Genomic DNA, 26,795 nt, shown 5'->3' on the forward strand with positions numbered 1-26,795 from the left:
CTTCACAAAACAACGTGTTTTTAATGCGTACGCACTTGTATGAAAAAAAATTGCTCTTGGTTTTTATTGAGGAACCTTTAACGCAGTGATCGGATTCTTATAGTACAATAATTACTATGAATACTAATTGCCTATTAATGAACGAGAATTATTTTAAGGAAATTGTATATTTTCCTCCGTTGCTCAGTGGTTTGTGTCGATTCTGAATTTAAATTTTTATTAATTGAACTCTTAATTACCGGGAAAATTGTGTTTTGTGTTTTCAGGCTTAGTTTGATGTAATGATAATATACTCTTTTCTTCGGCTGACACAACGTCAATTTTTGGCTGAAGGGCATAAAATAAAAAATAAACTAAAAAAAAAATTGTGGCGCTGCCGCCTTTTTAGATCTGAGCCTAAGGTTTCTATATCCGTTTCATGATTATTTATCTAATAGGCAAGCTGATAATCAGCCTCCTGTGCCTGACACACGCGGTCGACTCTTTGGGTCTAAGCCGGTTTCCTCAGAACGTGTGATGGAAACTTCACCGTAGGAACGGATAAATGCGCACTTAGAAAAGAAAGTCCGTAAGATTGACTTCAGGGATGACAGTTGCACGCTGAACAACACCAACACTACTCGTCAGGTAAAGGACATGACGTTGACATTGCCTTTGGTACGTGGATGCATTAAAACAATATTTGTACCCAGATTTGTACAAATATATCGTAGAAGCAAAAGAAAAGAAAACCTAAGAATGTAACGGATCTAACACAAAGAAAATAAACGAATACAACACCGCCTACCCGTTACCCACAGTGTATTATTAATGTCGTAAGCTGCTTACAAGTTACAACATAGTAATAGGGTTTGTGAAAATCTGTCTAGGTAACGATCGTGCAAAGAAAATTGTGCAAAGAACTGATCGGCTATAAGTTGTTCGTTAAATACGAATGCACTGCGACCTTCTTGTTTATCCCTCTTATTACTAAGCCAAAGTATAAGACTGAATGTATAAAACTTTTCTCCATATCTTTGAAGGAAGTGAAAATTATTATATATAAACTAAGATATATAGGTCTAGGCTAATTCAAGCTTTGCCAGATATTTAAAATATCTACTTGCATAGCAGTATGCCTTAGAACGATTTTCACGTTTGTTGACACATTTTTATGCCATGGAACATACATAGTTGGGACTTATTATATAATTCATTATTACTTTTTCTTTTTTTTAATATATCATCTTTTTAGTTTTGTTTTGTCTTAAAAAATAAATAATAACATGTATTTTTGCACTTCTTGCCTATCTTATGTAATTTAATACTTTTTTTCTTTACTTACAGTGGTTTCCGGGAAGAGATCGCTCGAAAGCGATAAGGCCGCCAGATGCCCTCCTTTTGATTTAATTATGTTAATTTTTTTTATATTGTAATGTTCGATACATAAATAATAAATAAATAATAGATAAAATAAAAACAGGTAAAGGTCTCATTTTTAATTGATATATATTATAGAGGATATCGTAAAGTCGTTGATTAGGACAAAATCTTCAAAATCAATGCTATAGGATACAATGGTAATCCATATAGATAGATAGAATACAGTTCTTTTAATATCCTTTGTTTCGTAAAAACTCAATACAGACGTCGGGATCGCTATCGCTATTGGGATTAACAGAGTTACGACGCAGTGCCATCGACCTTCACACGCCCCGACAGCATTCTTGACCAAGCTCACTAGAAAACGTTACGGATACGGAAGGCCCTTTTCAAGAAAGTAAAAGGAATTTTATTTTTAAACGTCTGACATTTATGTTTTTACAGTAAAGGCCAGTTCTATAGCAAGTAAATGTCAAAATCAAAATTGAAATAAATTAAAAAAACCTTAGAATAACCAATAATTAAAAATAAAACTTAAATATTAGTGTAACGAAACTTGATTAGTTTGCCATTTTATTTTACACATAACAATGTGACATAAGAAGAATAATTCTAATAATTTATTTAGAACTATGCTTAATCGGTATTTTCAATAAAAATGATTACGCAAAATAATGAAAACAAAATTCTCATGTAAATGCAATGCAAAGTTTATTTAACCCAATTAAGTATTGCGAAACAATAAATTACGCTGAGATGTCTCTAGAGAAATGTCATGGATTTAATAATATTAATTAAACAATAATTATTTGTATTTCCTCATAATTAACGCTTAAAACATCCAGTTATATTAACACAATACATATAATTAAGGGAGTAATAATTTACCAAAATGTCCTGGTATACTAACTGATTCAAATTAAAATAGTTATTTATAGTATGCAATTAATTATTACGTATGAATTTAAAAATGAGCATTATTTCAAATATCGGATATTGTTTCTTATCTGTCATAAAAATCTTGTTTATTATGATTTTTGTTAAATAGTACTTGAATTATAGATTTGAAACTCAAGAAACATGTTAATAATAATAATAAAAAATCGTTTATTTGCCAAGATAGTGGTACAGTGGTCAGATCGATCAACTACAAATATCCGCACAATCAGCCATATGTATAGGCATGCAAATATCATATCAATTTTTACAATGTCTTATAATAAGAACATAAAACAATGTCAAAGTCAAGTCATTCAGAATTGGGTGTCAAATCTATGGTCCAAATACTCGCCTACACTATAAAGGCCTTGCCTTTAAAAATTTAATCACTTTCCCCTTGAAAGAATTACACGGCGGTGATCTATAACTTCTAGGATGGTGATAAAATAGTTTTATAGCCATGTCGTAGCAATTATTTTCATAAATAGTGGTCGAGCATGCAGGGACCCACAGCCGTGTTGGATCCCTCGGTATATAAGGCAAGCTTATTTGAATGCTTTGAACAATTTCGGATGTTTTTTTACAGTCATAACTGCTTCAAGAATATATATACTTGGTACCGTCAAAATAACGAGTTCGTAAAAAAAATACCATCGAGATATACAAGTAAAGTAACACAATGTAAGTTGACTATCTACAATTACTATACATAAATTATTACTTGTATAGTATATATGACTGCAGCCAATATTTAGGGAGACAAAGCATTGAGCACGTTACCAAACTTAAAGACAAACTATAACTACGCAATGTTCAGTTTATTAGAGACAGTTTAATCTTAATTCAACTAGAAACATTACCTTGAATTATAAAATATTGTGCATTTACTTGATGTATACAATTGATAAGTTTGTAATATGAATTATTAGTAATTGTAATATTAAAAGAAATTCACTTTCACGAGTGCTCAGTCACGGTATAGATCACGTGTTGCAGTTATTTTACTGTAGCCGAGATTATGAACGGATGCTCTATAAAAACCGCTATATTAACCGCTTATATATATGCAGGTGACCTTTCAAATTACGCATTGCTAAAAATGAATGTTCCTATAACTTATATTTTAAATAACTATTTCACTGAAGAATTCACAAAAACGATTCATAGAAAGTTCATACTTTTTACATTAGAGTTCTTTAGGACTTATGCCATTTCAGTTAATGTCTCATAAAAGCACAATATTAAAGTAACACAGTTATTATTAAAAAAAATCGTGTCGAGATAATTAGTCACATACTAATCCTACATATATGACATGAAAATATAAATTAAAACCCATGGTATGTATTCCGTAAACATTATTGTACTTTAGATTAGGCATAATCAGCCACAGTATTCAGTTTTTTAATTTAAAAATGATGTATTGATCCCCGACTAGCACGGGTGCGCTCTGATCTTTCCAAGCTTGCTGACTATATCATCATCCAACCGGTACTTTTCGTGTCTGCGTGTCATCCCTCACATGCTTACGCGTTTATAATATTAGTAAGGTGACTTTCGAAGCCATTCACTTCAGTTGCATCAACAAAATACTAAATTGGCGAAATGTATTTCGTAACGTTTAGCCGGAGTTTCGAGAAAGCACTTATTGACACAAACAAAAACCACATCGAATCATTTTCTAATAATTGTATAAAATTGTAATGCCCATAATTTATTTATTTGACTTCTGCAAGCTTTATCTAATATCTAACAGACACACAATAAAGGTACATTCTAATAAGATTCATAATCGTTTAACACAAGCCACGTGTATGCAAATTATAGTTGAATTTTTTCAGTTATCGTTCAATCGTTCAATTTGCAGGGTAAATTAAACTTATGTAAAACAACGCTCACAATTTGCCGTTATTAAAAACTTAATATATATCTAAATTAGCTACAATTATCTAATAATAAAGCTATAATTGACACTTTCGAACCCGCATTCGTGACGCATTCAGAATAAGAACAATACTATCAAAATAATCCGAGACTAATCGTATTGTTGCAGCGAGACGTAATTAAAACAATCGAAATGACATCACTAGAAAGTTCTGATGAAATTTGCCTTTCGTTGAGCCAGCAAGTGCCAATATGTTAACAAATCTCTTGTTGTGTGTGTTGAATTCTTATGAGGAGAAGGGGGTCCCCTTTGGATATCTTGAACATTTGGGAGCTGTTATAGCAAAAACTACTTTTACTTTAGTTTAATCTGGAGATACTATATAATATAATTAAAATGTGGAATTTACCCTTTTATCTACATATAGGATAAGTAAAGGTACTACACAATTTATAAATAAAAAAATACCTTGGGAAGACTAAAAGTATTTTTTTAAAGGATTGAATTTTCGACGTTAACATCAGGCCGGTGGACGAGCGGTTTTATAGTGCAACTCTCATCCCTGAGGTCGAATTTTGTCTATATGCACATTTATCACTCGGTCGTACGACAAAGAAAATATCGTGAGGAAACCAGAGACCCAAAACATGAAGGCACGTGTCATGTATAAAATGCTGATCACCTGCTTGTCTATTAAGAAAAAGAAATGATCACGAAACTGAGACCCATACCCAGATTTTTTTGAGTTTTTTTATTTATAAAAATATATTTTAGTAATATTATTGTAACCAAAATACACTTATGTATTTAAAATTCTTGTGATAACATAATGTGCCCACCTGTATGTCATTGTGACATTCGGTCCTTTTGCCCAGATAATCTTGGATAACATCCAACAATACGTAATTAGGTATTTGTATGCAGTTCTAACTTAAATTGTTATAAAATTTACATGAATTGTCGTAAAATATACACAATATACGGTTATTTTATAAAATACACTCAACATTTTTACAATGAAGAATTAGATTTTTAATACGTATTTTCATATAACTCGAACACTAAAACAGTTTAAATTCGATTTAATGTTATACAAACGAGGTTGCAGGCATTGGTTTATATTGAATATTATGTTAGCACGCCTATTTAATAATATCTATTGTTATTGAGTACAATGATCGAAGATAAAATAACATGGAGCAAACAAGAGTACACAGTTTTCCTATCATTTATAATCGGTGAATCGTAACTAATTTATGAACAATATTAATTATGAATATATGTTTATCTATTATGATGCACTTTCATTTACGTAGACCGAAGTTAATTTTTTGCATCAATCAAATCTTAACCTAATTAGTTATGTCTACACTGCGCTGTGTATCGCAATTGTCACTTCCACGCGCTGGTGATTTGTTTGTCGTGTGATTTGTTAATTTGAAAATGGATATTCGTGAGTAAATAGGGAATTTTCTTAAAGTAGGTCAAGAAATATTTAAAACAATTTTTATGAAAGCGATATAAAAACAACTCTCAATTGTCAACTGTCAAAGGCGCAAGGTGCGGCGCAGCTATTAAGGAACGTACAAGACAAGAAAGTTGCTGAGTTAGAGTTAGAGTTTTAATATTTTATCTGTGTCTAACTAACATTGTCTTCAGAACGTTCATCATACTTATACTATAATATCTACAGAAGATAATTTATAACGTAAACAGGAAAATCTACCAAAGGTAAATATTTTCTTTTATCGACAACGTCCGGTAGTTTATTTTTAAGGAAGAATACATTTTGAATTGTATGTCAAACTAAAACTTTAGAAATCCACAAAAGAAACGACAAAGCAATAAAATTAAACATGTGATTAAATTCATTCCGAGATTTATTAAAAAAAATATAAAAATGTATGTGACTTTGGAACACAAATTGGTTACAAATACTCGGTCCACCGAAGCGTCGACATACATTACAACATTATAATACTATAGTAAAAAGAAATTAACTAATGAATCAAAGATAATAAACAGAGCAAAATAATTGGTTTGCTGGGTTAAGGTGCGACATAGTGCGACACAAGGATAAGACAACATCTAATATGAGCATCAAGCAAAATGGAAAACATTATCATTAAATCCGATATTTTCAATTGTAACCATTTAGCAAGGTATTAGGAATAGAATGATGGTAATAGAATTTATATGAAACCCGGCGCCTAAAAGACCTAAAAGGTACAACCTGAGCCTCAGAATTCTGCATCTATTTCGTAATCTTTTGTTTTTTCAATAGGCAAGTGTTTTGATCAGCCTTCCGTGCGCGTCGCGTGGACTTTTTGGGTCACGATGTTTACCTTCACCGTACGAGTGAGAGTCACATGACATAGTGATTCCATTGGTCCATCGAACCTACCTCAGGAATGAGATCACGGTGAAGCCCGTTGGCCAATTGCACTTTTGCTTATCCGAAGTAATTGTTAAGTATATTAGATACAAGGTAGTAATTGTTGAGATCTTTCTAACTTAGACAATAGTATCAAAGGTAACAAAATACAAATGTATTTCGCAAACATATTTCACGAAATTAGCGTGAATGTGTTTTGTAATTATGTCTTATTGGCATTTGGCACAAGTGAAGAAATATTCTGTATCAATTTCAACGACATTTTTATTGTAGTTTATAGAAACACGCTTCGTAATGATGTTATTTGTATTTTCTTATAGGCAAACGTTTGTCATTTATATGTTAGTATCATTTGGGCTATTCTTTAACGTCACCAATTGACTTGGTAAAATAAATATTCATATAAATTCATAAATGAGATTTACAGAATAAAGGGATATATTGCTTACTAGAATATGACGTGATAAATGATCAAAATTGTGTTATTTTTACATATGATCTATGTACAATAGTAAGAGTATTCGTTACTTTTCGGTTGAACCTTTAATAAAGAAACAATTATCAGTAAAACGCTCCATTTGTATTGATTACATAATTTATAATGATACAAAGTTACGCATGTTACACAATATTTGTTCTAATAACTAAATTGCGTCCAACTGGCTCGTGTCACTTCTCAGTTCGTTAGCATTCTGGTTGATTAGATATCAGTTCACATAACATAAAACAGGAAAGGTCACTTATTACATAGTTAACGCCAATCTCAGCTCGCTCACGAAACTTTGAACGCACCCTTGGTAAATAACTACCTGCCATTACGTATTAAAAACCATCAAATTATTTTTTTTAACACTTATCAAATTAAATAGATGTTATAGAAAATAGAAATTAGATATATGTATAATGAACGTCAATGAAAAAATAACGGTTCTAAATTTACATTTACTACCAGTTGTCAAATCAAGGGTGTAGATCGGACGAGAAGAAATGGCAATAAACTCTCTATCAATCTCTTAAATCGCCAAGGTATTTTTTTGTCTAAACTTAATTTTCATAACATTGTTTTAGAGCTGTACAGTATTTCAGTAAATAACATGTTCAAGGATTAAGAGGTTTTCTTTATTAGTTTAATCGTTTCCAAAAGTTGTTAAAATTTAAACTGGATATTGAATAACTACAGTTCTTTAGGTTAAAATAAAATAGCAGTATTGATAGATGCGGATGTGACGGCCTGCTCTAGTGATTCGATCTTTATTAGATAAGGTTCAACTGATAAGAGTTACAATGCGTGGGAACATTCTAATGTTCCGAATCCTATTATACACGCGAAAGTCACTTTGTTACGCTTTCACGCTTGTCATTTGGATACATATTACTTGTATGCTGTTAATAAAGCAGGTATAAGCTATCAATAGGGCAAATTAAACCCTATGATGCAGCATCATAAGTAAACGTTGCCGTTATAGATAATATTAACTTAAATATTGAAATGGTCATTTTTTCAACTACTAATATCTGCTCAATCAGCCATATATAAATAGGCATGCAAATGTCATATTAATTTTTACAATCTCTTATAATAAGACTATACATTTTCACATTTCTCTGGTTAGTTTAAGTTTTGATGTGAAACCTTGCACTATTTTCGAGCAGTATGTTTGGATTTTTATAATTTATTGATTTATGGGAATTGCAATGGACTTGCATTAAAACTACATAAAGTCAATAATATTAGTGGTCAAGGGTGGGTCATTGTAGCATTAAGACCGTGCCTACGGTGTACGAAAACATCATGAATCAATTCAATTAAACCAATTCGACTTAGGGACCATCAGGAAAGAGCGTACCTATTCTTAAAAGGCAAGGCGCTGGCAAGCTCTATGTACGTATTGAGAGAGTCCATGGGCGGCGGGGTGGTATCACTTAACATCAGATGAGCTTCCTGCCCGTTTGCAGATCAATTTTTATTACAGAAAAACATAAATTATTACAGAACACATGGAAACCTTTGGTAAATACCCTTAAAGTTTTTTATCTCTTATCTATACGCATCAAGGACAAAAATTAAATGCGTAATTTACAACAGTTCCACTATCGTTCCGCTAGATAACTTTCTATAGCAATTATTTGTAATTTTTACTTGTCCGATTTCAATGACATAAAGTCATTATTCATTTGGACAACAATGCCTATAAGATTATGACAGTCATAACTCATTGTTTCGGATAATGGAAAAATTACCATAAAGTGATTTAATCAGGATAATAAGTGTGTAGTTCAAAACTTTATATTTATTAGGTAATGCCCAGTTTCTAATAATGCGAAAAGTATTTTTATTATTTCAACTGGCTTATACTATTATTTAACTCTCCTAGTTTAAAAGGTTTGAAGATATTCAAACTAGGAGACCTTTTAAATTTGGAGTAACACAGTTTTATAATTTATAATGAGAATATTTTGAATTAAGAACATGTTTACAACAGCTAAAATATACGTCTATTAAAACAATTCACAGATTTTAGTTCACAGATTATCACACTACCTGCTCTGTGGTGTATACTTTGTAACCTAAAGTGCCAAACCATTTATCATATTTTATATCATATCTAAATTGTTTAGTTATTTAATAGCCAAATATCAAGTCTGTTTTTGCGGTCATCAAACCTCGTAACTTGACATTAATTGACACTAACGATGATTGATGTGTAGGCCCTTTTAAAACGTACTCATTAAATTTAAGAATCTCTCGGCGGTACAAGATATTACAAGACTTTTAGGGCCGAATAAACACTAAAATGCCGTTCACGGTTCGTTCGCGGTCCGATTTTGGTGTGAATAAATATTATTAAATGAAAAACAATGCACACAATACCCGTACAGTCAACTTCATATACGAAGAATATTTCGCCACAACGAGATCGGATCGAGAACGAAATGAAAACCTAAAGAGGAATTACGTTGCAATTGTTTGATACACAGTTTTTTAATTAAAAATCAACCGTTTGTTGGTAATTCTCATTATTACTTAACCAAATTTCAAATTGTTTTATAAAAATATTTTAAATGTTTTTAGGTTACACGGACATATAATAATTATACGTAATTAGCTAATCTGACATTATACATTGAGTATACCATTCCGTATCGTACTATAAAGATATCCACAATTAGAAATAATGTAAAATATTCCTATCGATATTTATTTTGTTCACAATTTTTTTCTTTTACTATACTTAACTATAAATTTCATATGAGATCTCTATAGCGGGCGTTAATTACAACATCAAATAAGTCCGTACAACTATTATAGTTGATCAAAGACTACTAATTGGTATTACTATTGAAATTCGTATTCGAAGGGTTAACAAGATACTTTTTTTTTTAAATTGTGCTTCTGTTAAAATTATCTCTTTTGAATACAGAAACTACGTTCGAAAGGTAGCTGTTAATAAGAATTAGAAAGGAAATAATTAATTCAAAAGTATTTAAATCTTTTACGTGACATCCTTCAAAGTACTGTGTTCAAAATTTCAAGAATAATGACTAGAATAATTAAATTATTTTTTTAAAATTCAGATACCTATATAATTTAAAAAGACAAATAATAATTTAACAATATTGTTTAATTTAGGTAAATACTTATCGAATTTCTTTCTAAAGTCAAGTTTGTTTTTATTTAAGTAAATGTCAAGTTAAATATGCTACACACTAATATTACAAACAAGAAATGTTTTTCTGTATGTTTACTAGTCTGTGGTATACTTTTTTATACATAAATAACTGTCAGTTTCTTGAATTTTTGGTATTCGTATATATCGCTATATATTGTTATTCAATTTTGAATTTTGGTCGTACTGCAGTACCGTCACAATAAATGTAAATTTTTTTATTAAAAAAATGTGTGCGTAAACGTAAGAAGTGAAACGTCTTTATGACCTTATTTTTCGGAAAATGATCTACTATATGCAACTTTACACAATTGGTTAAATAAAGTTTAACAAAGGCTTTTATTATCATAGACATGAATAGAAATAATACAATTATTTCATTTTACCTTATTACTACTAAGATTATTACAGAATTCAATTAATTGTAATAGAAATATTACTATTATTGTTATCGAATCAACCGTGATGACCGACCGAACCGAACCGGGACATGAAAAAGATGGAGCGTAACCGAAAAATGTGACGGTTAATTTTATTCCAACGCCGATAAAGAAGTTTCACTTCAAAAAGTTATCTTTGTTATAGTTAATCTATTTTAACATAAAGGTGTCTTAAATTGTCTATTAGAATATGTGTATGTAAGTAAATATGGTAAGAACAGTTTTTACAACTGTTCATGTAGATACACTATTGTACACCAAAAAATTCATCCTCGGATTAACATGCCATGAAAAATGTGATCATTCAGTTTACAAAATTAATACCGACTGACAGGCGAAATGCCCGTCTACTTCGCGTGATCAATAATGTTTCGCACAACTTTTACTAAAGTGCAACGGCAAAAAATATAAAACACAGCCTCCATATCTCGGGCCGCACGCAATTAAGTATTTTCCGTTATCTTTGAGTGCTCCAAAAACAGTGCAATCTCACGATTATCGCTCAGCAATTATTCGAGTTGCTCGTGGTAGCGGCAGGTCATCGACCCCCGAATGCGGGTAAGTTATAGGCTGCCTATGCTAATGTTATGCTTGCTAAATTACTGCTTCTACACTATAATCATGTTTATAAATCGTGCCTCTGCTATTTGGTGTTTGGTACATGGACCTTTATGGCATTCAGATCATCTCAATTATATATATGATGTACACACATGAAAATTACTGTTGTATACAGTTTAATTTTGAAGAATTTTCTGCTTCACTTTCCATTCTCTATTCTGTTTTACTTAGAAGACTGATAAAAGGTACGTAACGCAATTAATATCAAAATTCTTGTGCATCTTCTTATAGCCCAGATACCTTATCATAGGTTAGAAACGACGTCAGTATAGTATCGAGAGAAATAATACACTCATTAACATAGCTAAGTTATATACAAGGTTAATTACACAAGTTATAAAAATCGTAGCCAAATAACTTAAGTGTTCGAAAACCCACTCAAGCATTTAACAATTATTGATAATAACCTAAATGCGAGGAGAATTGCAATTTATGCACTTGACGTGCTTCAAGAATGGCAAATAATATTTCCTATGCAATTGTTACTAGGCAGCGATAAGCCACACCATTTCTAAACTACCAAGCATTTATTATGAGAATGAATATTTTATTACCAATTAAAGACCAGCTTCAAACATGTTGACAGTAGTGTGTGTGATTATTTATAGATAGTGTGATTATTAAAACGGATCTTGTGTGAATCACAGTGTTTTTCATAGTTTTCATATTATATTGCGCATTGTTAGTAAGTTGCAGACTGAAATTATTAGTATAATTTATATTACACTTATAATAACATTTCTCCTGAAAAATGTTCATGTCATGTAAATATATCCTAGGTTTTTGGGTCCAAAACAAACCTACGTTTCTCTACGATGTTTTCTTTGACTGTAAGACTGATTGCGTAAATATACAGATAAAAGCCCCAACTAGAATTGACAATTTACGTTCTTCGGTTACGGTCTTGTCTTATGTTCCCGGAAACATAATCTTGTAATAATTATATTGATAAAAATTGTATATAAAAAAACAAAAATATCACAATGAAACAGTAGCAATTATGAAAGTCCAAACATTATTTTAGACATGGACGTAACGTCTATTACAAAACATCGCAAATTCTCTGTATGAAGGTAAATAATATCAATGACAGTTCCGAAACAGGTTCACAGCGGTCATCGGCCTATGGTTTCTTGAACTTGGAATTTTTTCAAGGTCCTAACGCGAACTGTTTACATACGTTGTTAGAAGTATGCGTATGTAAATCAGTAAATACTTGGCCTTCTAATAAAGTATGTTTCGGTTTATCATAGCGCAATTATAAAGCTATTTTAATTATTAAATCTAGAAATTATGCTTAATGTTAAATATGTTAATTGGTTGAAAGCACTTCAACCATTCATTAGAATTTACATTTGTGTGTTTGTGTCACTATAAGATATATTACTACAAATGTGTTTGTAGTTTCATATCTATATTCAATGGTCTCACTGCAATTCAATGCTATGGTAACCCGAGTGTACAATCCAAAAAAAAAATTGTGCATCTTAATAAATATTTCTAAAATAATTATTGTGCTCTGTTTGGTTTCATTAATAGCAGATAAATATATACAAAATAGTACAAATTTAAAAAAGTTTAGTTTGGTTTTTATTTATACAAATGACTTAATAAATACCATAATATAATGTTATTTTAAACCGTTGATAAACAAGTCATAAATGATACATAATAAATATTATTTCTTCACACTTGTACAACAATGACGTCAGTAATGAAAATCACAGAAAATGCGGGTCGAGTTCCCCTCATAACAATGTACGGTCAGTCAATTCATGAACTGTAAAAAATAATCAAGCTATTTTATACATTTATTACAATACTAAAACGGCTGCTATTTCCTTTCCACAGGTACTATATTCTGTATGTGTTCCGCCGGAATACAACCCGGGTAAGGAAGGAAAGTTGTATCATTGTAGCGCCTTATAAAGATTATAATAGATTTATAATATAACATCCTTTAAAAACATTTTATATGTAAAGTTCATTTATTTATTTTTCTTACAATAATTTAACGTATATATCATTCTTTTGTTTATTGTATGTAAACTACGTGTATATAAATAAATTACTATTACAGTAAAATCTGTTATATTGACATAGATGGGACTCATATTTGATCGTAAAAACCGATAGTCGTAACAGACGATGACGTTGTATTGTCTTTTGTTAACATAGCTTTTACACATTTCACATTTTATTTACACAATTTAAAATTATATAAAATAAAGTTTATAATAATACAAATAGCTTTAATCCGGTTAAAAAAATGTTTTCTTTCAAGACGATGACGTTATTAAGTACCTAATACAATAGAATTCAAACGGAAACTTTGATTTTGGTCAATATAACCGTTATGTTGTTCTAAAAGATGTCATCGTAAACAGTTGTGACGTATTATAAATGAATTTAATCAATCTAAACCTCAGTAGAAAAGTTACTGACCCTACACATTTGGTACATTTTTTAAACAAATTTATATACGGGCATTTTATGTTAATACACGACACCTAATTGCTTCATTACTGTGTTGAGAAATTAAATTATTGTTATACAATAGAATAAAATTACATTATATCTCCATAGCTATTTATTTATTTTAACTATAATTACTCATCTTACATAACTCATCGAACAATTGTTTTAGCGAATTTCGGCGACGCACAATAATTTATAAATCAGAAAAAATTGTATATAAAATGTAAGGAAACACTCGAGACTGGTGCTGAAAATGACTCTCGTATGTCAATATCCTCTTAGTGACTCTCTTACTAAGCATTGGTTTGGAAAGGGAATTTATGTAAACTAAGGAAAAAGAACAAATTGCTATTATCCATTGTTTTCTGGGAAGCCTGCCGAAGGTCGTCGAGACCTTTAAATATATATTGTAATCAAGATGTTTCAATTTTTAAATTATTTACTATTTAAAGGAAATGATTGGTAGATATTCCCAGTCCCCAGAACTGGTGCTTTCCTCGCTCAACGAATAAGTAGTACGCAGGACCAAACTTTTTAAATTTAGTTTTCTTCGAACCATTTTTTATTATTATCACTGTGTAGGTTAAAAATACTGTACGGACACTTGAATCACAATAAGTTCAATTACATCAGTCAATGTGGGGACAGATAATGCGTATACATTAGAGGTTTAAAGGAAGATAGAGAAGGAGCTAAGCGGATAGGGATGGAAAGTGAATTCCATAGCCTCACTTAAACTATTTGCCGAGGGAGGAAGAGTTATGAGATGGAATTTGAAGGACAGTTTTCGGAAGATAATAAAAAAAGAAAATAATTAAAATTTAATCGAATATATAGCATTAACAAACTTACACCAATTATTATATGACAAACACTTTAGAGCATAGAAAATTTGGCAACAGGTCATCGACGTGTGTACGTGACTGCGGTGTTTATTGTCAATCCATAGACAATTCACACATACCTAATCGAATAAGTTAATTAACTCGCCGTTGCAAATAGCAAGTGCTAATGGTTTTATCAATAAAATCTTGCTTACGGTTCTCTTGATATTGATAATTGCATGTCTGACACAATAAGTTAATAAACTTCAGTGCTATCGATATATCAATTTGATAATAAAATGAAACTTCCTAATTAAGGTAATGGATAGGCGATACCTACGAAAAATCCGAGTGAATAAAGGCCAAATCAGGGAAACGATTGTTTGGCAATGAACAGAAAGATTTAAGACAATGTGGAGAGAATACAAGACAGTATATGCAGCCTTTTCCCTTTGGCAAGCTAATAAAAAGCTTTAATAATTTATACGCAGAACCTGCGATCAGCATGTGTAAGATAAAATAAAATATTAATTTGATTTTATTATATATGTATATCTATTTAACACATTCAGTTAAGTGTAGCTCTTTCGTGTCGATATGTAATCTGTATTTAAGCGCTATGTATACATTTCAGCCTGTGCAATAGAATATTCTTCGCTACCTAGATTTAAAAACGGGACAGATCGTTTGGCTACCAGGAGAAGTGGAAAATATTCCTTTCTTTACAGAATAGACTCAATATTCTGGACCAATGCTTTTGGCTATTGGCTACCTAAATAGTTAATAAAAAAGAAATGTTAAAGTTATAATGCATAATTCGCAATAGCGGATGTCACCTTAACTTGATTTGATACAAAAATGTAAAATAATAATCTGCATATTATAATTACGAGACTCTCAAGTCGTGACCTAGAAGCAATCTAGAAAAGTGTTAAAATAAGCGTAACTTACTGACCAGTCTTCTTCTACATAGTAATTTTACCTAAAACACTTTGATCACTCATCTATTGTTCATGCCGGAAACTGATTCATAACACTTACCTGAAAATAAAAAATGGGACATCGTAAAAGTGTTCAAGTAGCAAAAAACAATGCAACGTGTTATCGATTCATATCGGTACATTTCCGACGAACTAATTGTTTTAGGAAACGAAAACATTTGACTGAAATTCACACATTAAAACTCAAGCAATTGAAGCCTTTAATACCTCTGTGGAAAGCCTTAAATCCTAAATTTGTTTTAACAATTGAAAATTGTGACATTTCCCATGTAAAGTACTTACTAGTACCTAGATTAGTCATTGCTTAATCCAACATTGTAAAAATTATTTGATGGAAGAATATACACAACTGCTGAAGAATTTTAGGATATCTTTTAAATTATTATTTAGATAACGTAGGTTAACTAACATATAACATTTTCAGAGACTGAGCTATGTTAAAAATGCTGATATGAAAAATTAAACATACCTACTTTCGCAAAATTCATAAAGCAAAACCTAGCCTTAGCTTTAGATCATATACCTCAAAACTCAAAATCGCAAAACCGCGTTAACATTAACAAATTATAATTAAAATCTAGAACTTTCTGACATTTTCATAAACAATAATAGTACATAGTGTTAAAGACACAATATTATTCTTAATTGTTTATCCTTTGCGGAATATTCATCGCAAAACGACCAGACTAACCATGCCATACAACGAAAAGTTGCTTTTTCTACCTTATAGCATCGTTAAAATATATATAAATTGTTTTGTTAGTATTATTTTAACATATGTTCCTTCATTGGTGGGCTAACCTAACCGTCAGGAAACTAAACAGTGGCCTCTTTCATTTAACTATAATTAAAAACTAAAGTCGAATAATGAAGACGAATAATGGTTTAATTTATACTATACTAATAACTTTTCCAAGAATTTGGAGCCATGTGGCGATTGACGTATGTCGTGTGGAGTATTTAATTGATAGTCTGTGGCTATGAAAATATTCTACATAAATAAAGTGTTATTATATGGCAATTTATGATAATAAAATTTGTAGGTAAGTATTTTAACCATTTGCATTTCAAATTAAATTATGGATGATTTTTTGAATGTCTTACCGTCTAAGTAGTCTCTGTATGTAAAATTAATACCAGTTTTTATTCAAGTACAGGTTTACTGTACTTTCGTTTCTTCCTGTCAAACCTCCACTCTCTACATATTTCTGTGATCAGATTAATCAGGTTAAAATAATACAAAGATTATGTTGTTTCTCAGTTTCTTTGAAATATATTTTGGTTTTAAAGTAGGATATAACATATCGCTTTTCGTTTCCTATTTTAAATTTGGATCGATATTTGTTGTTTAATATTGATAAATCACCAGTAGTAATATTACAATTTTGATGTTGCATTTTTGGGAAAATCGAATAAAACATGATGAACTCAACTGAAGCTTGAACAACAAACTGGAGTTTGTTCACTTTTGCATCTTGGGGTTTAATATTATCACAAATGTCACCCCTAACACGTCCTAACGGGAATACGTCGAATAACTGATAACCATGTATATACAATATTAACAAATGATAATGATTACATAGAATATAATGGCATATATCACAAATAAATGGTTTTACAATACTATACGGACCCCTAAATGACCACTAACTGAACATCCGGTTTTTGGTTGAATTACCTCACGACATCGCCAACAATTCTTCGAATCTCTGAGAGTTAAAAGAAAAATAACTTAGATAATATTTACTTTTAGATTAGTGTAAGTATATTGATAATGGTACTAAAAGTTTTGTAAAATCCACACCAATGATAAACTAATAATAATAAAGCCCGTTTCATTTCCAATCATGACAAAAAAGATAATATACAGCGTAGATTTTTACATGTCATACATTATTTTATTTATCTTGTTATTCTATATCTTGAGCTATGTTGGCCTAGTGGCTTAGTTCAATCGTTGGTTGGCATAATTCGATCCCCGGCTGTGCACCAATGGATTTTCTATCTATGTGCGCATTTAAAATTAGCTCGAACGGTGAAGGAAAACATCGTGAGGAAACCGGCTTGCCTTAAACACAAAATGTCGACGGCGTGCGTTAGGTTAGGCACAGAAGTCTGATCACCTACTTATCTATTAGTTTTACAAATGACCATGAAACAGATACAGAAATCTGAGGCCAAGGGCTAAAAAGGTTGTAGCGACTCTGTCCATAGTTTTCTTTCTCCATTCGCTTCCTGTTACCGCTTTTATTGTTTCTATCCACTTTTTTTTGGGTCCTCTTTTCCTTGTAACCCTTGGTCCTTTCCATACAGTTGTCTTTAAAGTCCACCTTTTATCTGCCTCGCCCATTGCCACTTCTGTTTTAGGGCAAATTGTAAGGAATCTATCACTTTTGTTTTGTTTTACGTCTTAATTTTTGCTTTTAATTTTCTTATTTTTAGTACGCTTTTTCCATGGCTTTCTGGCTTGTTACTAGTTCGATTTTTATTTTTGTGTTGTAAGTCCACGTTTGGCATCCGTAATGTGAGAGTAGGTAAGATACAAATGTCCAAGACAATTTTCTTGAGGTGAAAACTAATATTATTGCTCATAAAATCATAAATGTATTACATTGCATGAAAAAGGTATAGATTTAAAATTCGAATTCTATTTAATGTTCGTAAAATATGAATACCAAAACAGATGCAGAAAATCTATGCACAGATAGCACTTTCACTTAGATAATTCATAATTTAAATTTCGAACTTTCCGCGACACTTTTTCAAGGTAAAACTACGCCCGTTGCCAGAAAATCGTAAAACACCTATTCGATTAAACATGTTTTGGGGTGATCGCGCCCATAAAAATAAAAATAATGTCGTGCACACGAATATGTATTTAGCACTTATACAGTTTAAAACCCGATAAAGACTTAAATTTCTAATTATTAAAACATTAACGGTTCTGTTATCTATTTTTATTGTATTTGCAAGCTTATCCGTACATTTACTTGTATGAATACGAAATGTACATAATTTAGAGTTCTACAGTAAAATTACGTAACAATGGCGCGTATCACCAAAGCTCTCATCAATATCGAATAAAATAAAACGAAATCTGCAAATAACTTTCAAATAAAATTCAATTTAATGAAAAGTAATGAGTAGTGTACCATATTGGTAGGAATATGATCCTGCTACATTTGACAGCTAAAAGGAGTTTTTTCTTGAAAATTCAAATAGCAATGAAAAATAATAAATCCTTATAGTGGAAATGAGATTATAGTTACGCTTTCATGCGCTTGTGTACTAGCAGTATGCGTGAGTATAAGAAACATCTAAATCTTCTATATATTCTTAATTATTCTATTTATTCTTAAAAGTATACCTGATACCCAGAGAAAGAGAAAGCTCGAAACGGCCTCATTGTGTCACGAGTGTCAAATAATTAAAATATATATAGTTCATTAAATATTGGCAAAAATTAGGTAAATAGTTGTAAAGCTATAAAAATCTAATAAGCTAATAAAAGTCATAGATATTTATTCCTAGTTGGCTAATAAGACTTGCCAACCCTTTTTTCAGACATTGACAAGTGATCATTATTATTAATATGTTCTATATTTAAATTTAAAGTAAATGGAATACTACTAACCAAATAGGTTTCATATATACTTTTCCATAAGGCCTACCGTTATCAGATAAACTATTAATAATGGAAAATACACATTATTAATATATCATATCTTGTAAAATATAACTCGGGTTTCTCGACCCAATAAAGGTCACACGACATCGTTAAGTGTACACGTGTTTCTATATTTACACAATTAAATAGAAATGCTAAGTTAAATAAAAATGCAGATTAGAAATAAATTTACAAATAAATCCAATATAACATAACTGTAAATGTGTGTGTGATGTGTTGACTTTATTCATTATTCAAAGATATCGTTAAAAGTAAATTAATGAATAAAATATAAAAATAAGTCTATGGCGCTACCACCTTTTTAGGTCTGGGCCTCAGATTTCTGTATCTGTTTCATGATTATTTGTTAATCTAATAGGCAAGTAGGTGATCAGCCTTCGGTGCCTGACACACGCCGTCGACTTTTTGGGCATAAGTCAAGCCGGTTTCCTCACGATGTTTTCCTTCACCCTTTGAGCGAAGGTTAAATGCGCACATAGAAAGAAAGTCCATTGGTGCACAGCCGGGGATCCAACCTACGACCTCGGGGATGAGAGTCGCACGCTGAAGTCACAGGTCAACATTGCTCAAAATTAATTATAATAGCTTTTTATAAATTCGACGAATATTTAAATGATCCTTATCCTTGGGATTGATTTGCTCCTGTTCCAATTTGTATGACTCTAAACTAAGCGATTAAAAAGAGTAGCGGAGAGTTTCTTGCCAGTTCTTTTTGTCCACTCTGCACCCTTGACTTGCGAACTGGTAGTAAATGTAAATTTAGAATCAATTTATAATCTTTACTGTTGACGTTGATAAGTGTACTTGTTGACCTATATGTAAGTTTTTTAAGCTTGTCAAACGTCAGATGGTGCGGTTTTTATTGGAATAATGTTTTAGTACTATACCTGTTTAGATTATTTTCTATTCGGAATACCGAATCTTGCTAATAAATATGGGTCAATCACTAGCACAATTATTATTCTAGCCTCCGCAGGTCGAGGGCTCCCTCACTAAAGGGGGTCTAATTGATATTATATACACAGCCACAGAATTATCGTAATTCAACAAATTGACTTTAAGACTTAAATTCGTTGACTTAAATGTTTTAATTTCTTTTGAAATATAGTTAATGTCAAAGTCAAAAATCATTTATTCATATAGGTAACACAATGTACACTTATGAACGTCAATAAAAAAAAATATACATTAAATGCTTCTAATTGTACATTTACTGCCAGTTCTCAAATCAAATATAACTATTATGTTATTGAAACAAACAAGTTATTTTGATAAATCGTAGTATTGATAAATAAAAACCTATCAAAATATTAGTTTCCTTATTTATATCATTTACGTCAAAATGCTAATTCATCACAACAATTTCACATATATATTGCCGGAATGCAAACAATGGAAAAGGCTTAACACACAGTGAATTAACAGTGAGGCTACGAATGCGATGCAGTAATAAAGCGCATGCGAAGTCATAGGTAACTAGTAAATATAAATTAATGTTATCCAAAACCGAGATTATCTCCGGGAATCCACATTGATGTCACGATATGGAATTCAAGGAATTAATTGTAAACAAGGAAAATGCAAATAATAATCGACCTTATTCTTGGGAAGCCCGACATTATCGCTTATAAATAAATATGTATCAAAATAGAGTTAAGTATTCTCGAAGAACTCGGTGAGTTGTTTACCAAATGCAAAAACATCTCAAAGTAAATAATAGTGGCTGATATATCAGATTAAGACTTCATTCCAATGTAAAACGATTTCCAAAATATAAAACTAATTAATTACTGCAACGGGTTTCCCATCTGTTTTATTTTCTAAAATATTAATAAATTTATAAGTAATTTAGATGCCTACAATAGAAATTTTTATAAACATTATCAGGAGATACTATTTCATTAAAGAAATTGACACATGTAACCTCCTTTTTCAGGCTTTTTTGGTGTCAAATGACTCGATAATTAGTTTCATTTGTTTTTTGGATACCGAACTTTCTATTTTTAAATTAACTAATTTTATTTTATTATCTTTAATTTATTTTTGTTTTACATAACGATCTGGTTATATAATTTCCAATAAAGCACGATTTTCCTTAATCGATCTAGCGAGTAAACCATGCCGATAACAATCATCTGTTATTGAATAGACGCCAAGGATAATAAGACGAATATCCTTGACGCTATTAAAGATGTATTTATAGATTTGTATTAAACACATTTATGTTTTTAGAAGAGTATGACAACTCTGCACTCTATAATTGCATAGTTTTAATAACTCAGATTTTACTGTACAAAAGATTCCCTCAAAGGATCTTGACAACGGATTCCAAAAATCTGATGCTCAACATTTAGCTATTATATGCCAATAATATGTGCTACTTCATAGCAAAAATAGTAACTAAATTAAATCTATAAAAATGTAGTCATAATTCTAAATTTCTTACGAATTTGTCAAACTCAAAATGACTTTATTTATATAGGTACATAAGTACACATGAGCTTCAACAGAATAGATGTTAGTTCCATATTTAGTGCTAACACCTAGCTGGTGAAAGTCCGAAAATATATTTTTGGTACGGTTAACTTCACATTTCTTGTCGATATAAAAATAATACTGTCGATCACTTACCGTGACAAATTGACGATTTCTTAACTAGCAGTTCGCCTTTGTGTCGGCTTTGAGCGGGAAAACAAAGGTAATAAGTACAATTTTCCAAAAAAAACCTCGATGTTTTAGAAATTTATGTTTTTGTTCGAGGAATTGCATCGACACTGGCCGCATTTTTAATAATTTCTTTCTATCCAAAATACCTTCTCAATACGTACGAGTCAGTTGTCATTCATATTGACATTTGACAGCTTTTAAATATAAATGTTAGCAATTACGACTGGTCATGCGTATATAGACAATACCAACAATGGCCTTAAACACAAGACCGTAGGATTGATATACGGCCTCAAGTAGCTTTTAAATGTTTTGTCATAAACTAAACATTACCTAATTGTTTCAGGCTGATTGCGGTAATAAATAATAATATATATAATGTATATGAATGTATATGGATTAGCTGATAACTTTCCAATCCATGACCTAAATGCTACGTGCTTAAAAATTAAGCATACATAATCTTAATTAGCAAGCTATCGTTGAAGGACTTACGATATAATTTTTTTACAATAATCGTAAAGATAATATTTCAATATTACTAGTATTAAGTATTACTACATCACGTCCTCAATAAAGCAACATATGCGGAGATAGACATAGCATTTGATTCGCGATCCACAAGAAAAGTGAAGGCAAACGGTCGCGAACTGGTATCCTAGTCGTTACACGCAGTAGAGGAAGCCAGCCGATGAAAGACGACATATACTGCTAGTACAACAGAAGTACAACATCACCTAAATTATCGATTAAAAATAGTCTAAATCCCTCTTTTTCTTTTTTCTTTTTTTAAATCTCGCACAGCATCAGCATATATTCAACCAATATCAAGTTTACAATATATGCAATCTTATCAATGATTGGCGAAAGCGTAATAAACATTAATCTAATTGAAAAAGCTGTTCATTTAACATTTGTCCAGTTCAGGAAGTTATAAAGAATCTAACCGAATTTGTTCCGGAACAACCGAATCGGGTATCGACTTCCGTTGAACCGTATAAACTAGACAGATTGCTAAATAGTAGCTATTGTACTTTTACAATAGTAGACATAGTGGTTCAGAGAAAATCTATACACGTTAAAAACGTATTGTTTTTGACATACAAGTGTGTATGTCAAACACTCAAGTGCTCAATCAAAATACTTGATCGTAGAAAACATTATTCGAAATTGTTTTAGAGACAAATTCAAGTATGTTTCTGACAGAACACTGATCTTGTTTTTACTTGCAAAAACAAGTTCTTTCTTGTATATAAAATATTATATTTTTCGCATTGTACCTGTTATGTTAATGGTAGCCGAAGAAACAAATGTAGTGATATAAATGTTATTTTAAATTCTAGTAGATAGCAATTAATAGTGTGTTTTGATTTGCATTGAATTATTTAAAACAAGACACTCCACTCTAAGGCAGACTATTAAATATTATACTATATATATATATATTTATATATATATATATATATATTAATGGAATCTCGCTGATGGCCTTAAGGTTCTTTACAGCTCAGCTCGGGCTGCTTTGGCGAATGTAGCTCAGCCGGAATGGCATCCATAATAATATCGACTTCCCTGTTTGACAGCCTAAAACCTTAGTTAGTTAGCTTAGTTTATACCTATAAGGTATAAACTATGGCTTATATTAGGAAAAATTTGATGCTTTAAACATCCAGATGAGTGAGTGAGTGAGAGAAAGTCTGTATAAGAAAAACGTTTGGGTTTAAATTAGCTAATAAGCATACACTATTTGCTATGTGAAGTCTGTTATGCGATGTTAATGGCCTCTCGGATCAATGAACGATATTTTTTGGTCATCGACTACTGTTATTTCTATACAAGGCTACGTATTTCATTTTGTTTAGAATCAAAAATACCGCACACATCAGTTATACCATTCATATTTTATTATATATGTCGGCTATCCTTATTGATGAATTAACAAAACGAGGCATACCATTTCCATGATTTTACAGGTAAATCATTTGCACAAAAATCACTCAGAAAACACAGTGATCTTCTATGTTTACCTAATCTTACAAATCTCTTAGTTTTAATTTTACTATTGTGGAAACAAATTATTAAACTGTTTTTTAGTATTTGTATATTGTTATGTATATATATTAATAATGAACATTTTCGTATAAAAATTGTATATGGATTAAAATCATTTTTTTAAACAAACCGTATGTCTGTAGTTAAATTTAATGCTTAATATATTCTAAGATTTAACTAGTTTAGGTAATTGGAAAGTTAATTAATAACACTTTCGTATAATTGAAAAGTCATATAAAATATATGATTTCGTACGTAGTTAAGTGAAGGTTCATTCAAAGTAACGGACTTTGGGCCAGTTACCTGAACCAGAAAGTGGCAGATACATTCTCCCATGACGCCAGTTCTACACATTGTTAAAACTGTTTATAACTAGCTGTTTGCTATCGTATTAGGGAACTCACACGGTTTTTATTTTATTATATTACTATTATTTATTTTGAGTGATAAACATAATAATGTTATTATTGTTTCACTACAATGTAAAAGCAAAAAATATTTGATCACATAAAGAAAAAAAATTACACAACTAGAAATTCTTCATATAGAAGCGGATAAATTCAGTAGATCTGTAATTAAATATGTCGTTACAACGCTTATTAACAAATCACTATCTAAGTATTTTAATAAATAAATGTAAATGCTTGTTCTAAGCCAGTTTTCATTGGAGTAAAACAGTTAACTTTACTATACGGGAATAAGAAGTTTGCAAATGCCTCTGAAAGCAACTCAATCAATGTAAATGCTATTTTACAACGATTTGATAGATCCCTTTGAATATATTGGAGCATATATAGATTAGTGAGGTAATTCCGACCGATTACGTACCTCGGCCTAGATCTTAAGCGGAGCGCACGGCACGGTAGTGACCAACAAAATTATGTCATGCCATTTCAACGTCCGCCTGTGTTCTGGCTTCTCGGTAAAGTTGCCATGACTCATGAAAAGGAGTATTTAGTTCTTAATTATATGTAAAGTACAATAACCCATAGAGAGTTTAAAGTTACTTGTTAGCAAGTTGATGAGGCTTTCCGACATTAACTCTAACAAAACGCTTGTCCTGAAAATATTTAGTAGCACATCATATGAGTCAAGGGCTATTTGAATTCCTTTACGGGTAGGGGACAATGTGTCGATGTGTGACAGAAGTTTGGGGCTGCAAGTAGCGATTAACCACTCTGGGCAACGCGGCTGAGAATTTCGTTATATAATCTACTATAAAGTAGAAATTTTGCACATAAGTAGTTTAGTATTCTTAGTTACCTGGTGAAAACAACATCAAATCAATATCAAGTTCTTAAATTGTTACTTTAAAAGTGAAGCCCTGAATAAAAAGTTTCAATTGTTTGTTTTTCCTCTCTCCAAACTTAATTTTATACAATTTAAGAAGTGTTGCAATTGTAACTTACACGTTTACGCTTTTCAGTATCAAATTTTATATTTTATGTTCGTATGGTCAGTAAATGTGTCTTTCAAAAAGGAACAATTTCGTTTAAAACCTGATTAAATATTTATTGAATTTGTGTGAGATATAAACATTCAAATATTCTTAGCGAACGGATACCACTTTACAACCAATCCTTATTGAATATTGATTTATTTAATCATTATTAAGTTTCAGTTGTATAAAAATCTGATTTCATACATCATAAGTCCTCTTCCTGCGATAAACCCTTCGTACTGATTGCCCTATTAGCCCGGATTGTCATGATGTGGGCCGGTTTGTACAGGATTACGTGGGTCTCTCTATGTCAGAAATTGATCTTGTCCATCTAGATTCAACCTGTGTTCATATTCCAGATTGTTGCGGGGCGAAATTAGGCATCCGACAGTCAAGTTTAAGTCAAAGACATTGTGTTATTATGAACATAGAGTTTTATTGTTTGTATTCATATTTTTTTTTGATTTGATTTTTTTGATTAGTTACGTTACGTATTTCTAACACACGACAAGAGTGTGATAAGATTAAATCAATAAAACCTGATTGGATTGCAGTAGGTTTATTAAAAAGTATTTAAAATATTCATTGGCTCAGGAAACCTTTACAAAAAGTTTACAGATTTTTTACTACGCTTGCATTTTAATTTTATATAAAACTAACATAATATAAATATCAAGGTACAATTTAAGTATTATACATAATTCCAAGTAAATAAGGGTCACTTTCCACATTATATATATCCTACATTCTTAAATTTAATATCGTTTGAACAAAACATGTTTTGTAGTTATTTAACGTGCATGTATCTGTGACGTCAATTGCATTTTTAAGTTAATGTTTGGTTTCGTGGAATCTTAGGTATTTCAGTGCATATTAAAATTGTTGTTTTTGCACTAACTCGAAGGTTTTTAGATAGCGTGGTCTAGAATTTAATCAATCGCAATAAGCATTTTTAAATATGTTTTATTAGAGAAATATTTTATTCGCGTTCAAGATTTGATAGAAGCAACTGTTATTGAAAGTTATGATATATATTTTCTGGTTAAAGAGTTATTTTTTAATTATAAACAAACTTGAAATATTTTGTAATTTTTCTTTGGAAGGTAATGTTTTTATTTTCCTATCAACGTTTTGGAAAAAAACTAACATTGGAAATTTCATTCAATTTGATGAAATTGACAATAGACTCGGACTTATCCGCCATCTTCTACTTACAATCCTAACCACAGACTACATAGTTGTAACGTAAAATCGCTGTCTACCACAGACAAAAAACAAGTCAATTATGTTTTTAATGACACCAACACAAAATTGTGATTAATGTCAGATAA

General features: G+C 30.9%; 1 protein-coding gene across 2 annotated transcripts in view; it reads right to left on the minus strand.

The window, feature by feature from the left end:
- LOC123710749 (cyclic AMP response element-binding protein A) overlaps positions 1-26,795 on the minus strand; it is a 74,294-nt gene that overhangs the window by 35,120 nt on the left and 12,379 nt on the right. Inside the window, exon 1 of one of the 2 annotated variants that reach the window (XM_045662902.1) lies at positions 15,564-15,589. The exons of the other annotated variant lie outside the window; for it this stretch is intronic. The gene's annotated coding sequence lies outside the window, so the exon portion shown is untranslated. Of the gene's footprint in view, positions 1-15,563; positions 15,590-26,795 lie in introns of those variants that run through there. 2 annotated transcript variants of the gene reach the window in all.

Source organism: Pieris brassicae, chromosome 6 (assembly GCF_905147105.1).
Source record: "Pieris brassicae chromosome 6, ilPieBrab1.1, whole genome shotgun sequence".
NCBI classification, from domain to species: domain Eukaryota; kingdom Metazoa; phylum Arthropoda; class Insecta; order Lepidoptera; family Pieridae; genus Pieris; species Pieris brassicae.